The sequence below is a fragment of the Homalodisca vitripennis genome, chromosome X (genome assembly GCF_021130785.1).
Source record: "Homalodisca vitripennis isolate AUS2020 chromosome X, UT_GWSS_2.1, whole genome shotgun sequence".
In the NCBI taxonomy this organism is placed as follows: Eukaryota; Metazoa; Arthropoda; class Insecta; order Hemiptera; family Cicadellidae; genus Homalodisca; species Homalodisca vitripennis.
In genome coordinates, this window is record NC_060215.1 from 149,768,281 (window position 1) to 149,783,391 (window position 15,111).

Below are 15,111 nucleotides of genomic sequence, written 5' to 3' on the forward strand. Positions count from 1 at the left end.
AAGCTGCTTCCGCTTCCGTCTAACACCCCGCCCTGTTCTGTCACTTCACAACTACATCAAATAATAAATCGCACTTTTAGATTAGTTTGTAGATTTTATATATTGCTGTATGATAGATGGACATAATATTTGCATAAAATAACAACTAAAACTTTCATCGCACTAATTAATAGTTTTTGAGACTTAGAAATGAGTTAATAGCCGAATCCAGTGTAAAACTGTAAAATTAAACACTTGCCACGGCATTTTAATTAGCCTGTCATGGAAAAGAAGTTAAATTAAACACGAGATATTTATTTATTAATTTTGAACTAGTTATCAGTGAAAAAAGTTGCTAGTATGAAAAGGTTTGTTGATTAAAAACTCAATATTGTGTAATTTGATTTTGGAAATTTAATATTTAAAACACATTTTAATATTAAATAATTAATGTAATTTTTAATTTATTATTTTTAACGGCAAAGTCAGTGCGCTTTCCCATGGAGGCAGAACTACAAATACACTGTATGACTACTTTCTTTAAGAACATCTGTAATTTTACAATTACGTTACTGGAACAGCTGTTGTTAAAAAATAAATAAATAAACAGTTTAATAAAATAAAATTAGTTTCATTGCCTTCATTTCCTTTATTTAATACCACATTGATTTTATACGAAACTATATTTTTTATTTAAACTCAATTTAATTTAAATGTGGTAAATTGGTAAATTTGTAACTACTTCTAAAATATAACATTTATAACGGGTACTTTTTCGTTAAATATTACATCAAATCCTAAAAAGAGGACTTATTTTTTTCATTTTTTATGTTCTTTGCGATATTTATTTAAGTTCTGATAAATATATGACAATAGTGTACAGAATATATTGGAAATATTTGACTTACATGGCAGTCATTGCATTAAAAAACAGAAGGCAATTTCTAAGTATGTACGTTACTATAAATTTCATTTTCAGAGTTGTTTATTTATAGTAATTCACCTTCTGCAACTATTTTTACACGTATAAATAACTAATTATTTCTTAAAAATAAAATTTACTATAGTTTTGCCAATTTTTTATATATATTTTTGTACCGAAAAATCAAATAATATACTAGGTAAATAAATAAAAATAAACTAATAAAAAGCAACCAAACAATGATATGATTATTATTTTTCTTAACGATATTATTTATTATTTTAATAAATAATAATATAATATATTTGCTTAAAGTTGGCATCGACTTTAAATTACAAAATCAATGTAAAGACCAAGACACATTCCGGAAAGGAGTCTAATATCTGAAACTTTGTTAGTAATAAATTATCCGTTTCCAGGATGATGTCAACTATTTAACGAGCAAATAAGAACAGAACAGGGCGGGTGCACGACAGCTATAATTATAGTTAAGTTTGCGAGGCACGCAAGCCAGGCTAGCTCATATTACATTCAATTGGCTTATTTCTTACTTTTGCTGTTGTGCTTATAACCCTGCCACTAAATGTTTAATAATTTCATCGTGTTTAATGTTTATTGAATTTTATTATTTTTATTACTATGTAATTTAATAATGAGATATTTTTATGTTATGATAGTATTATTATTTATTTTATTATAGTTTTGTTAGTATTTTTATTATTACTTTTTATTTTTCATTTCATTATCATTTGTACCTTGTTATTATTTTGTTATTTTACTTTTTTATTTACTATTTAATTTTAATTTTTTAATTTGAAATTATTATTAATTTTAATTCATCTGTCTAATGTCTATTGAGTTTTATATTTTATTACTAATTAATATAATAATAAAATATTTTTATTTTGTAATTTTTATTATTATTTATTTTATTATAATTTTTTATGTTTTCAATATTATTATTATTATTATTATTTTATTATAATTTAATTTTTATTAATTATTATTCAATTTTTATTTTATTATTACATTTTATTTTGTCATTGAAAATTTTTATTAATTTTAATTCATCTAATTTATTTCATTTATTAAGTAATAGTGAAGATGAATTGATGTAACCTCCACATCAGAAACACGTGTGAGATACGCACAATGTTCTGTTGGAATACTACGTCGCTTCAGTATATCTACACAGTCCTGTTTAAAACTACAATGTATGAAATTAATTCATTTCGGGATCGAGCGTGATTCTAATTATTTATTACTCAATGTGAAAAGAATTAAATTAAATCTATGTTTTTCACCGAAATACATTAATTGCAGTGAATACAATGTTATATTATGTGCATTAAAAAGGTGGAGACGAGCACAGTTATCGTATTTCTACACTAAAATTTAGCTAATACAGTGTGGAATAAAAGTAAATAAGTAAAAGGAATATCGAAATTCCTACAAATTCAATAATTTTAATTTTAAACTAAATTAAGAAATTAGAACACTGAATGATTCGTCCTGATTCATGATATCTTTAGAAAACTTAATTACCGTACTGTGTTGTTGTGGTGAGATAATTAATTAGTTGTAGATATTATATTTTGTGGGAGATTAAATATAATTCTAGAAATTAGTTTATCCGATATGATGATGACCAGTTTATCATATAGAATAACAAGTCAGCGTCAAGGGTATTCTAAAAGAATGCATGGCCAATGAGATGCTGAAAGACAATTCGAGAAGAATTACTTTTAAAGTAGAAGTCGTAGCTATGGTGGAAAGGATTGATTAAATGCGAATGTAGACTTCAGCTCCAGTTGACCTGTCTCTTAGTCTAGCGTCTGGAATCTGTCGTTATCACAGACTTGACTCCTGGAATCAAGAAAAGTCGGTGACGAAGAAGCTCAAAACGAACTCTTTGCATCTTTTAGACATCAGAGACACATAGACTACATAATATAGTATACTTCGTGTGAAAAGATATTCTTAATGCCTGATCAGTTAATCTTTTAGATCTCTTCAGACGAACACAACTCCAGGTTCCAGGAGTCAAGTCTGCGACTACGTCAAATTCCAGACGTTGCACTAAGAGGAAGGCGAATTGAAGCTAAGCTCAACATTCACATTTGATCAACCCTTCCCGCCATAGCTACTTTATTTGTAACTGACTCAAATAAAGGATTAACGTATTTAGTAATTTTGGTGTAGTTTAATTGTTTTACTTTCTCGTTGTTTTCCTAAAACTTTACATAAAATGTTTAGAATTCCGAAATTTTAAGAACTCGTTTTGTAACATACATCATATAATTTCAATCATCAAATTAGACCGTAAGGAGAAAAATATATATATATATATATATATATATATAAATATATATAAATTGAACTTATTCTTCTATAAATTATAAATATTTACTTATAACGGAATGATTAAAAGTAATTTACAAATTAAAACACACTTCTACAGACCCATATAGTACAGACAAATTCAAATCGCGTGAAATAATATATTTCTACTAATTAGTTTGGGCATATGTTTTCATTTAACTGTGTATTACTCAAAGAAAGTTTCGTTCAAATAAAAATGTGCATGTGGACCTCCACAAGATAATACATTACAAATTGCACAACATGGGAGAGTGGTGTATGAAATATAATATGTGATGCATATTCTATAACATTTTATATTCGTTCGGTTACTTATAATTCTATTCAAAAAGTCCCTAATATAAAAAAGGTTTCCTGCGGATCTATATACTGATGCATCTCAAATTGTAGAACATGTATTTTAATGAGTAATAAAAAATAATTGTTAAAATAATTCAAAAAGATTTCAAACCAGAACACGTTTAAGGACTCATATATGAGTATGATAAAAAATTAAGCAATGTGGGAGATCAAAATTTAGGAGGAAAATTAGTACCTGTTTCCACAAATTTGATTTTTATTCGTCTAAACAAAGATGTGTAATAAATAATTAATAAACTAAAAGGGCATTAGAAACAAAATTGGTAAGAAAAAGGTGGCCTCAAAATGTCCCAACATGGATCCTGTGAAAACCCCACGAAATAGAAAATTTCAAATTGACTCTGTCAAACACTTTTTGTCAATCGAAATATTCTTTTTGAGTAGTCGTTCACATTTGGCGGTCACCGTTTGGAAAAATTCATGGATTGTACAAAGCGAAACATATAAAAAAAATTTGCTAGTCTGATAGTAATGTTTACACCCCCCCCCCCGGGCAAATAATGTGTTGCTTTGTATTGTAATCAGCACATAATAACTTATTTCTTATCAAAACTGCGCCTTCGCATACGTAAGGTATTTACATATGAGTAGGCTATACCAATAGAAACCATATACCGGTTGATAAGAGAGTACTGTCTCACATTTCACACCTTCTTTGACTTTCACACGTAAATGTTTATGAAAACTTCACAGTAATGTTGAGGAAGGTCACACCTGCCTGTGGTGAGAGAGCAGGATGCTGAGGACGCGCTTGATGTCCTGCTCTCACTGAAAACTGTTAAGGATATAAAGGAAAACACTGTTCGGAATCATTTGAGTTCTTGGAGAATGTGTCGGGTGCAGTGGACGGGTCGCGATACACCATTGGTGTTTTCTGCGACTTCTTCAAGGCGTTCGATTGTGTCAATCTTGATATTCTGGTCGGGAAGCTTGAGCGTTACGGAATTGGGGTGGTGGCCTTGGGGTGGTTTAAAACCTATCTGTTTGATCGTGAGCAGTGTGTAGTATTGAATTCTGAGACAAGAAGTGGGTTCCGAAAAGTTACTGCTGGTGTGCCACAAGGCTCGATACTTGGTCCCCTCCTCTTTTTAATCTATTTCAATGATATGTCTGATGTCAATAACATAAAAATGGCCCTATTAGCTGATCACACATCAGTAGTTGCCTCAGATAAAAACAAAGATCAACTGGTTGAGACATTGGTGGAGAACTTAAATTTAATGAAGGAATGGTTTTCAGCAAATGGGTTAAAGCTTAATCCAGAAAAGACTCAATTTCTCCATTTTCATATTAACTACCGATTTTTTTCTCCCATAGTGATTCCTAGTTTTCCTAACAGATTTCAACTAAGTACCAGCAACAAAATTTCTAGGAATCAAAATAGACTCATGTCTAACTTGGCACCACCACATAAATGAGTTACTGACAAAACTTAGTAAAGCGTTCTTTGCCTTTCTCACTCTTTCACGTGTTGTTGACAAACACACTCTCAATCAGGTTTACTTTGCCTATGCTCATTCTCATATATTGTATGGAACCATCTTCTAGGGAAATTCCCCTTCCTCTGAAAAATGTTTTTATCCTAAAGAAAATGGTAAGACTGATCAACTCGGCTCCTTTTCGTGACCCATGCAGGAAGCACTTTAGAGATTTTCAAATACTTCATCACCTTCTCTTTTCATTCTTCAGAGTCTTCTTTACGTCAAAGCACACAAAAAAATTTATAACAACCACCATCACTCTCATTTCACAAGAAACTCTCAATTGCTCCAGTATCCTATTTACAATACAAGATTTCTGGAAAGGTCACCGCTTTATACATGTATACACATTTACAATCATATGCCACTTTCAATAAGGAAAGAAAAATCGCTTCCAAGATACAAAATACTTTCAAAAGACTATCCACTATCTCACTGTTTCTACAGTGTGGCTGAGTCCTTGGCTTCTCCGTCAGGACTTTGAGGCATCCGACTTGCTATAAGAAAAAAAATGTACAATTTGCAGTGTATTGGTGTATTAGAAATTGAGTTTAATTAGTTTAGTATACAATTTGTAATGATTGGCGAGTCTTTGCAAAATCATTGTGCGTCTGTGACAATTATGTAAATAAATAAATACAAAATAATCCATTTTTCAGAGCAGCCCAATGAACGAATCAATGATATCAAACCATAAACCAGGTGAAATTTAATTATTATTTTATTGTATAAAATACACAAGTGCATCGCCGTAGTCGGTTTAAATAGCCTACTACTATATACAGAGTACATTATAGTTATAAGCCATCATAGTATATCGGGCATAACATTAAGACGTGAAGCAGTTTAAACTCTATCAGCCACTCTTTAATACATATTGTCGGAGAGGAATTCATGTACAATCTAAAAATCTTTTAGAATTAAGTGTTTCCTTAAAATTTTCTGAAAAGGTCAATTTACAAAAAATAGCTTTCAAATTCTGATAGAAAGATTTGTAGAAAAGGATACCTACGACCATCTCTCAGTCCTCGTACAGACATAAGAAGTACGAAGCAAAGGTTACGTGATATAACGAATTGTTGGTTATTGAATCTTCCAATATACACGGTACACAATTCTTAGCAACATTTCCCACGAAACGATGACGATGTATACCTTTCCATATATGATCCATATCAGACTCCAGATCAAACACGAAACACCCAATAGTTTCACGCTTTCTTTCGACTTGTTACAAAGGCAGATCTACGCTTTCCTTATGCGCTCTTCTGCAGGAAATACAAAACATCCACCCTGTAGGTTGTATCATATCGCTTTACCATAATTTTGGCTTTAACAAATGATGTATACAATTGTAATAATGGAAAATTATATCTGAAAAGACGATAAATTCGGTGTATTACATCAGTAAAAATAATAAATAAAAATTGATTAAGGACAACGTAAACAGCCTTCTAGTTCATGTCATCTATGTCTGAATACTGCAGAACAGCACAGGGGTTCGTCAACTCAAAATCTAAACAAACAAAAAATCAGCTCCTTTCTTAGAAACATCTTTCTTAAATCATCAGGCTCTTATCAGACTCAACATCAACATTTAAATCTCTTTGTTTGTTTGAAGATTTTACTTGACGATGGAAGGATTGTGAAGGAAACAGGATTTTTCCGGACTTTGCCATCGTTCAGTTACACAAAAATAAAACAGCAACACTACGTTTCGAGATCTGCAATCTGATCTCTTCTTCAGGTAAATAACTGGCGGTTCTTCAGATAGGGTGTTAGTCGGTGAGTGCAGACCTATTGTGACCTGTTTTCTGCAGTTCAGTTTTAATAATTAGTGTTGTGTTTAGTTTTTTATTAAGTGCATGTTTTAGAGTTAGTGAAGTTGACACACAACATGGTGGTTGTAATTGATGACTTACGCGTGTCACAATGCTCTGGTATGATCTGTCTATTTTAAGCTAGTTTGTAATTATGAGTTAAAGTTAAGAAGAGAACAGATTGCAGACCTCGAAACGTAGTGCTGCTGATTTTTGTATCACTGAACGATGGCAAATGTCCAGAAAAATCCTGTTCCATTTCTATCTCCCATTACTATATTCTAGTTAGCATAATTTTTTTTTGAATTCGTCATTACAATGGGTGCCCGCTGAGAAAATAAACTCAAATTTCTATTGATCAATTCATTATCAATAATCTACTAGTGTATACATTTGAAGAAATTGAAAAACACTTTTATTTGGGTAGTATATATACTCGATTTAATAATTGTTCTATCAGTATTTTCTTGAAATTTCAGTTTCTTAATCGTACGTGCCTAGTAACATTTTGAACCGTCAACCTTTAACATATGCATTATATGGAATACATGTTGAACGAATCTCTATAATATCCCTCTCAGATCGCTTTACATTCCTTAATCCTTACTTGTATTGGCCAAATAATGTTCTCTGACTTCACTGTACCCCAGTGACTCAATTACTAATACTGTAACTGTCACACGATTGTTCCTCTTATACTGCAGATGTGTGATAGGGCTGGGCTTTAAACATAGTTTTGTATATTTAAAGAATTAAAAATTTCCCAGCTACTAATCACATAGTTGCCTTATTGATATATATGATTGATTTAATTTTGCCTTTTATAATTAATCCAATCAGATGTTTTTTTTTGTTTATGTTTTAAAAATGTGGTTCTGAAAATACAATTCAATGTTATGGCAGATTACAGTTTATTTCTTATTTTTATAAGTTTAGTAATTTAACAGTGGCGACGAGGTAAAAAGAAGGAGAAATGACTAAAGAAGAAGAAGAGTTACAAAAACTAAAAAAGCTCGATCTATTATTAAGGGCCAATTTTCAAAGGGCAAAAAGACTTGCTGAAGGTAACCCTACATTAACCGAACTAAATATAAAAATCAAGGCTGTGACTGAATACTGGGAACGTTACAAGCAGGTTCAGAATGGCATTGATTGTTTGACAGATGAAAACTATTTAGAACATGAAATAGAATACAGATGTAATGTGGAGGATGAGTATTTATACCTTACAACAAAATTACAAGAAATGGTACACAATCTCAAAGACACAAACATTTACATCTACTTCATCTCCAAGTGAAGCTGTTTGTACGGTTTCAAACTACACTTCAGGGAATATAAATTTCAATCCCTACCACCCTGATGAAAACCATTTCAAATTTTGTGAGAAGATTAGAAGTGTTTTTACAACTAAAGAATCAAAGAGCTGATGATAAAACTAAAGTTTACACATTGCTACATGCTCTCACTCCCCAACTGCACCAACAAACTGTACGATATTTGTGCTCCCAACGACCCGTTAGATAAAGATTACGACGAGTTAGTACAGCTTCTCAAGGATTTTATCGACCCGCAACCAAGCCAGTGGGCCTTGCAGCATAAATTTATTTCACGGACTCAACAAGAACATGAATCAGTTAGTGAGTTCTCGGTGGCTCTCAAGAAGATGACAATTAACTGTAACTTCAATTGTGGTTGCAGTAAATCAGTTGCAGACTTATTTCTCAAGTTACAGTTTATTACGTGGATTGAAAGACATAGATATTCGGACTAAAATTACTCCAAGACCGCAGAGAAAACACACCTATCAGGACATTGTGAACATAGCTTCGGCTATAGAGCTTGCCAAAGCAGAAAGTATGACTGTTAGCCGAACACGTACTGAACACATTGAATTAAATCAGGTTCAGCAAAGACATTCAAATGAAGAAAAACACATCTAAGAGAGTCTCACCTCGGCCAAAACCTCTACTTAGTCCACGTTCAACAAATTCAGCCATTGAAAAGCTCAAAGGAAAATGCTATCGTTGTGGTTCACCTCCCATCGTGCTAATAGCTGCAGATTCATAGATGCAACTTGTCGAAAATGTGGAAAAGTTGGACACATAGCTAGTGTTTGTTTGCAAAGTAAATCTCAATTACAAATGAAACCTGGACAACATCAAACTGAAAGCAAAAAGTGACTTGAATAGTGAGAATGAATATGAGATTAATGTAATTAGTGACAGAAATAATGACAAATTTATGGTTAAACATCAACATCGAAGGCAGGACATTACCATGGAATTAGACACTGGTGCAGCTCTTAGTACAATGTCTTACAACGAGTTTAAAAAGCTTGCCATCCCACAGAAAATATTTTCTACTAACATTGAACTTCGAACTTATACAGGAGAAACCATAAAACCGAAAGGAGTAACATTTGTTAAAAGCACGTACAAGACTCAGAAGTTTGTTGGAAAACTTTACCTAATTGATCAAAACGTTGACGCCATATTCGGAAGGGACTGGTTGAGAGAAGTTAAATTAGATTGGGGTGAGGTTAAAAGTCTTCCAACGAGTCAGGACTTCAAATCTAGGAAGCTTGTTAAGTGAATTTAGTGACTTATTTGATGGAAAAATTGGTGTTATACCTGAATATCTGGGACATTTTAGACTTACTGATGGCGCGGACGCCAATATTTGTAAAACCAAGACAAGTACCGTTTTCCCTAAGAAGTAAAGTAGAAAATGAACTTACGAGACTAGAAGAATGTGGAATCATAACAAAAAGTAGATCATTCAGACTGGGGAACACCCATCGTACCTGTTGTCAAGCCGAACGGTCAAACACGGATTTGTGCTGACTATAAAGTGACTTTAAACAAAGTGATCAAAGACGAAAACCATCCATTACCCAGGATTGAAGAAATCTTCTCTCAAATGAACGGAGGAAAATTATTTTGTACCTTGTATATTTCTAATGCTTACCTCCACATGAAAATGGACGAAGAAAGTGCACACATGCAGACACTCAGCACCCATAAAGGTATGTACAAAGTAAATCGTTTGATGTTTGGGGTGAAGGTAGCACCATCTCTCTGGCAACAATTCATGGACAAAACCTTGCAGGGACTTTCTGGTGTACAATGTTTTCTTTGACGATATTATCGTTCAGGGTAAAACAGCTGAAGAATTATTGGCTAGATTACGTAACGTTCTAGAACGATTAAGAAACAATAACTTAAAGATGAACCGAGATAAATGCAAGTTTTTTCAAACGAGTATCCAATATCTTGGGCATGTCATTGATGCTCAAGGACTTCACAAAACCAAAGACAAAGTCTTGTCTATCATGAACAGCAAAAGACCGGAAAACATAAGTGAACTTAGAACATTTCTCGGTCTGGCAAACTATTACAACAAGTTCATCAAAGATTTTAGCAACAATCCTCCACCCACTCAATAATTTACTGAAGAAAGGCAACCGTTATATGTGGACTTCAAAATGTGAAGAAGGCTTTTCAGAAGGTTAAGTCGGAAATAACCAGTAACAATGTACTTGTCCACTACAATCCAGAACTCCCATTAGTGCTTGCAAACCGATGCGTCTCCAGTGGGCCTTGGAGCCTGTCTTTCACATCGATACAGCGATGGAAGTGAGAGGCCAATTAGTTTTGCCTCACGCACTTTGACAAATGTGAACAAAAATACAGTCAAATTGATAAGGAAGCAACAGGTATTTACTGGGGACTCAAGAAAATTTTTCCCTTACTGCTACGGGCGAAAGTTCATTTTAGTGACTGACCATAAACCGTTAGTGTCAATATTCAGTTCCACCAAAACCCTTCCAACAATATCTGCTACAAGACTGTTCAATTATGCACACTTTTTATCAGGTTTTGACTACTCAATTGAATATAGAAGAACCTCTGACCATGCCAACGTTGACTTTTTGTCTCGTTTTTCCTACTGAACATAGCACTACAAACTTTGTGGACGATTGCAGCCTTTTTCAACTTAATCAACTTGATTTCAATTGCAGATTGACAGTATGCTTATATCCAGAACAACTGCTCAAGATAAATATTTACAACCAGTACTACATGCCCTTGAAACAGGAGAGACGGTCGAACCTTTTGGTTTCCACGACAACGAACTAACACTACAAAATGGTTGCATATTCAAGGGCTACAGGATAATGATTCCAGAAGCTTTACAACACTCAGTGTTAAATGAACTACATGTTGGACATCTAGGCATGGAGAAGATGAAAATCCTTGCTAGAAGTTTTTGCACGTGGAAAAGTATTGACAGAGATATTGAGCAAATGGTACGTACATGTAAACAATGTCGACTAAAACAAAATCAACCTGCAAAAGGACCGAATCATCCATGGCTGGATGACCGAGGATCCATGGTCCTCAAGGGACCATGGGAGAGATTACACATAGATTTTGCTGGCCCCGATACAAGGTCAGTGGTATTTTCATGTTGTGGACGCCTTTACCAAGTGGGTTGAAGTAATCCCTACTAAAAACACGTCAGCAGAATAGTGTATGAAGGAGCTAAGAAAAAATGTTTTCTACATTTCGGCCTTCCTTTGGTCTTAGTTTCAGACAATGGAAGCCAATTTACATCTACAATATTTCGCCAGTTCTTATCTGCTAATGGTGTTGTACACAAAACTACATCCTTCGTCCATCCTTGTCTAATGGACAAGCTGAGCGTTATATCCAAACAGTAAAAAAATCACTGAGGGCAATGGAAGATGAGGGGGGGAAAGATTGAGCTAAAATTATATAGGCTTTTGATGCAACTTCGACAATCTCCAAAACACAACTGGCTCAAACTCATACAACTTAATGTTTGGAAGAAGTGTTCGAATTCACTTGAGCCTATTACTACCAGATAGCAAAAATGCACAAGAAGTTACACGAATCGTACACAGACAATTTCAAGTGGGAGACAGAGTACAGGCTCGAGATTACACCAACTCAAGATACAAGTGGAGTTTTGGAACAATTATGGAAAAAGGGAAGTTCGCTACTGTACAAAGTTAAAATGGACGATGGAAGTGTTTTGGAGGAGGCATGTTGACCAGCTATTGAAATGTGAAGTTTAGGGGGGGAGAATTGATACATATGATTGATTTAATTTTGCCTTTTATAATTAATCCATCAGATGTTTTTTTGTTTATGTTTTAAAAATGTGGTTCTGAAAATACAATTCAATGTTATGGCAGATTACAGTTTATTTCTTATTTTTATAAGTTTAGTAATTTAACACTTATACAGTATGTTTTGTGACTTTCAGGAATCATACGGTTTTGTGATAATAAACTCAGTTTTATATTTTGTTTTGGATTATGTTCGTATACTTTGCTCAAAAACAAAATGCAAACAAGATAGAAATGTTACAAAGTATACAAATCATATTTATAACAGAACAATGCCTAGTAATTTTACGAATTTTGCAATGGCTTCAAAGGTTTTAACTCGTGTTTGAAGGCATGTTCTGATTGCTTGTGACAGGCTTATTTATTTATTCATGCTTATTTATTTATATGGTTCAGTCATTGTAATAAAAAGTGGTGGTAGTGGATGTACAAAAAATGAAAAGATACAATGCATTAAAACTATTAGAAACTTCACATCATCAGAAAGTATATCTTTATAGAAAATGTCCAAAGGCCACTTAAAGAATGCGGAAATTGACCAAATTATTTTTTAAACACAGATATTTTGAGTTCTCACACACTTCCACACGCCTCCGATCCTTAGTCAACTCTCAGATTGGTACTTCATTTACACTATCGATTTTTTGGAGCTCTCACACACTTCGACACGCCTCCAATCCTTAGTCAACTCTGAGATTGGTACTTCATTTACATTATCGATTTTTGGAGCTCTCGTAAACTTTGACACCTATCCGATCCCTAATCAACTCTCAGATCGGTATTTCCCTTACATTATCGATTTTTGGTATCCTTACAGTATCTCGTACTATAATTAAACCCCGAAAGTCAATCTATACCGAATCTACTGTTGATTCGCAGTAAATCTGCAGGAATCTGTAAACAACATAAAAGCCTATTACAATATATAGAGGTGAAAACGCAGGACCCTAAGCTCTTCATACACTTCGGCAACTTCTAGACCTTCTACAATAAGATTTCCCCTCCACACCTTTGATTGTCACATTTGTGTAACCACGTTTCCATTCCCATACAATGGCGGTATCTTAATGTGATAATGGTTCAGATCAATACTGAAAATTCCTACTTCAATCCATTTGCCTCTTTGGCTGGTGATGGTGTATCTATTATTTACACGACTAATTGTTGACTTTAAGTGAACCAAATTTAATAAAAGGAGTGGATCATTAGCATAACTGACGCTGATAATAATTTTTAAGAAGATTCCTTTCTCAATTTGAAAAAAAATAGACTGTGTTCTTTAAACTGCAAATGATTTCTCTCATATCGTAGCCACAACTCTTGGTGGTGTTAAATATTGATCTCTCTAGTCAGCATTCAGCCACTCAATTTGTAGATAAAGTAAAGTAAAGTAGCCTTTAACACACCTGAGGACCAACGGATTGAAGGTAACTTCCGAACCAACACCAACGGTCGGGCAGGCGGGCTGCTTGCCGTACGAATGAAGCCGTTCAGCTATAAATCTATTTCTAACACAGGGCTACACCATATATTTTCTATATGTGTCTTTTATATCTTTTATGTGGTTTAAAACCTATCTGTTTGATCGTGAGCAGTGTGTAGTATTGAATTCTGAGACAAGAAGTGGGTTCCGAAAGTTACTTGCTGGTGTGCCACAAGGCTCGATACTTGGTCCCTCCTCCTCTTTTTAATCTATTTCAATGATATGTCTGATGTCAATAACATAAAAATGGCCCTATTAGCTGATCACACATCAGTAGTTGCCTCAGATAAAAAACAAAGATCAATTTGTTGAGACATTGGTGGAGAACTTAAATTTAATGAAGGAATGGTTTTCAGCAAATGGGTTTAAAGCTTAATCCAGAAAAGACTCAATTTCTCTCAATTTTAATATTAAACTACCGATTTTTTTCCCATAGTGATTCCTAGTTTTCCTAACAGATTTTAACTAAGTACCAGTAACAAAATTCTAGGAATCAAAATAGACTCATGTCTAACTTGGCACCACCACATAAATGAGTTACTGACAAAACTTAGTAAAGCGTTCTTTGCCTTTCTCACTCTTTCACGTGTTGTTGACAAACACACTCTCAATCAGGTTTACTTTGCCTATGCTCATTCTCGTATATTGTATGGAACCATCTTCTAGGGAAATTCCCCTTCCTCTGAAAAATGTTTTTATCCTAAAGAAAATGGTAAGACTGATCAACTCGGCTCCTTTTCGTGACCCATGCAGGAAGCACTTTAGAGATTTTCAAATACTTCATCACCTTCTCTTTTCATTCTTCAGAGTCTTCTTTACGTCAAAGCACACACAACAATTTATAACAACCACCATCACTCTCATTTCACAAGAAACTCTCAATTGCTCCAGTATCCTATTTACAATTACAAGATTTCTGGAAAGGTCACCGCTTTATACATGTATACACATTTACAATCATATGCCACTTTCAATAAGGAAAGAAAAATCGCTTCCAAAATACAAAATACTTTCTACTATCTACTATCTCACTGTTTCTACAGTGTGGCTGAGTCCTTGGCTTCTCCGTCAGGACTTTGAGGCATCCGACTTGCTATAGGAAAAAAAATGTACAATTTGCAGTGTATTGGTGTATTAGAAATTGAGTTTAATTAGTTTAGTATACAATTTGTAATGATTGGCGAGTCTTTGCAAAAATCATTGTGCGTCTGTGACAATTATGTAAATAAATAAATACAAAAATAATCCATTTTCAGAGAAGCTTAATGAACGAATCAATGATATCAAACCATAAACCAGGTGAAATTTAATTATTATTTTATTGTATAAAATACACAAGTGCATCGCCGTAGGTCGGTTTTAAATAGCCTACTACTATATACAGATACATTATAGTTATAAGCCATCATAGTATATCGGGCATAACATTAAGACGTGAAGCAGTTTCAACTCTATCAGCCACTCTTTAATACATATTGTCGGAGAGGAATTCATGTACAATCTAAAAATCTTTTAGAATTAAGCGT

The 15,111-nt window shown here is 33.5% G+C and overlaps 1 pseudogene; it reads left to right on the forward strand.

Moving 5' to 3' along the window:
• Positions 1–15,111, forward strand: part of LOC124370007 — a 65,902-nt pseudogene that overhangs the window by 33,350 nt on the left and 17,441 nt on the right.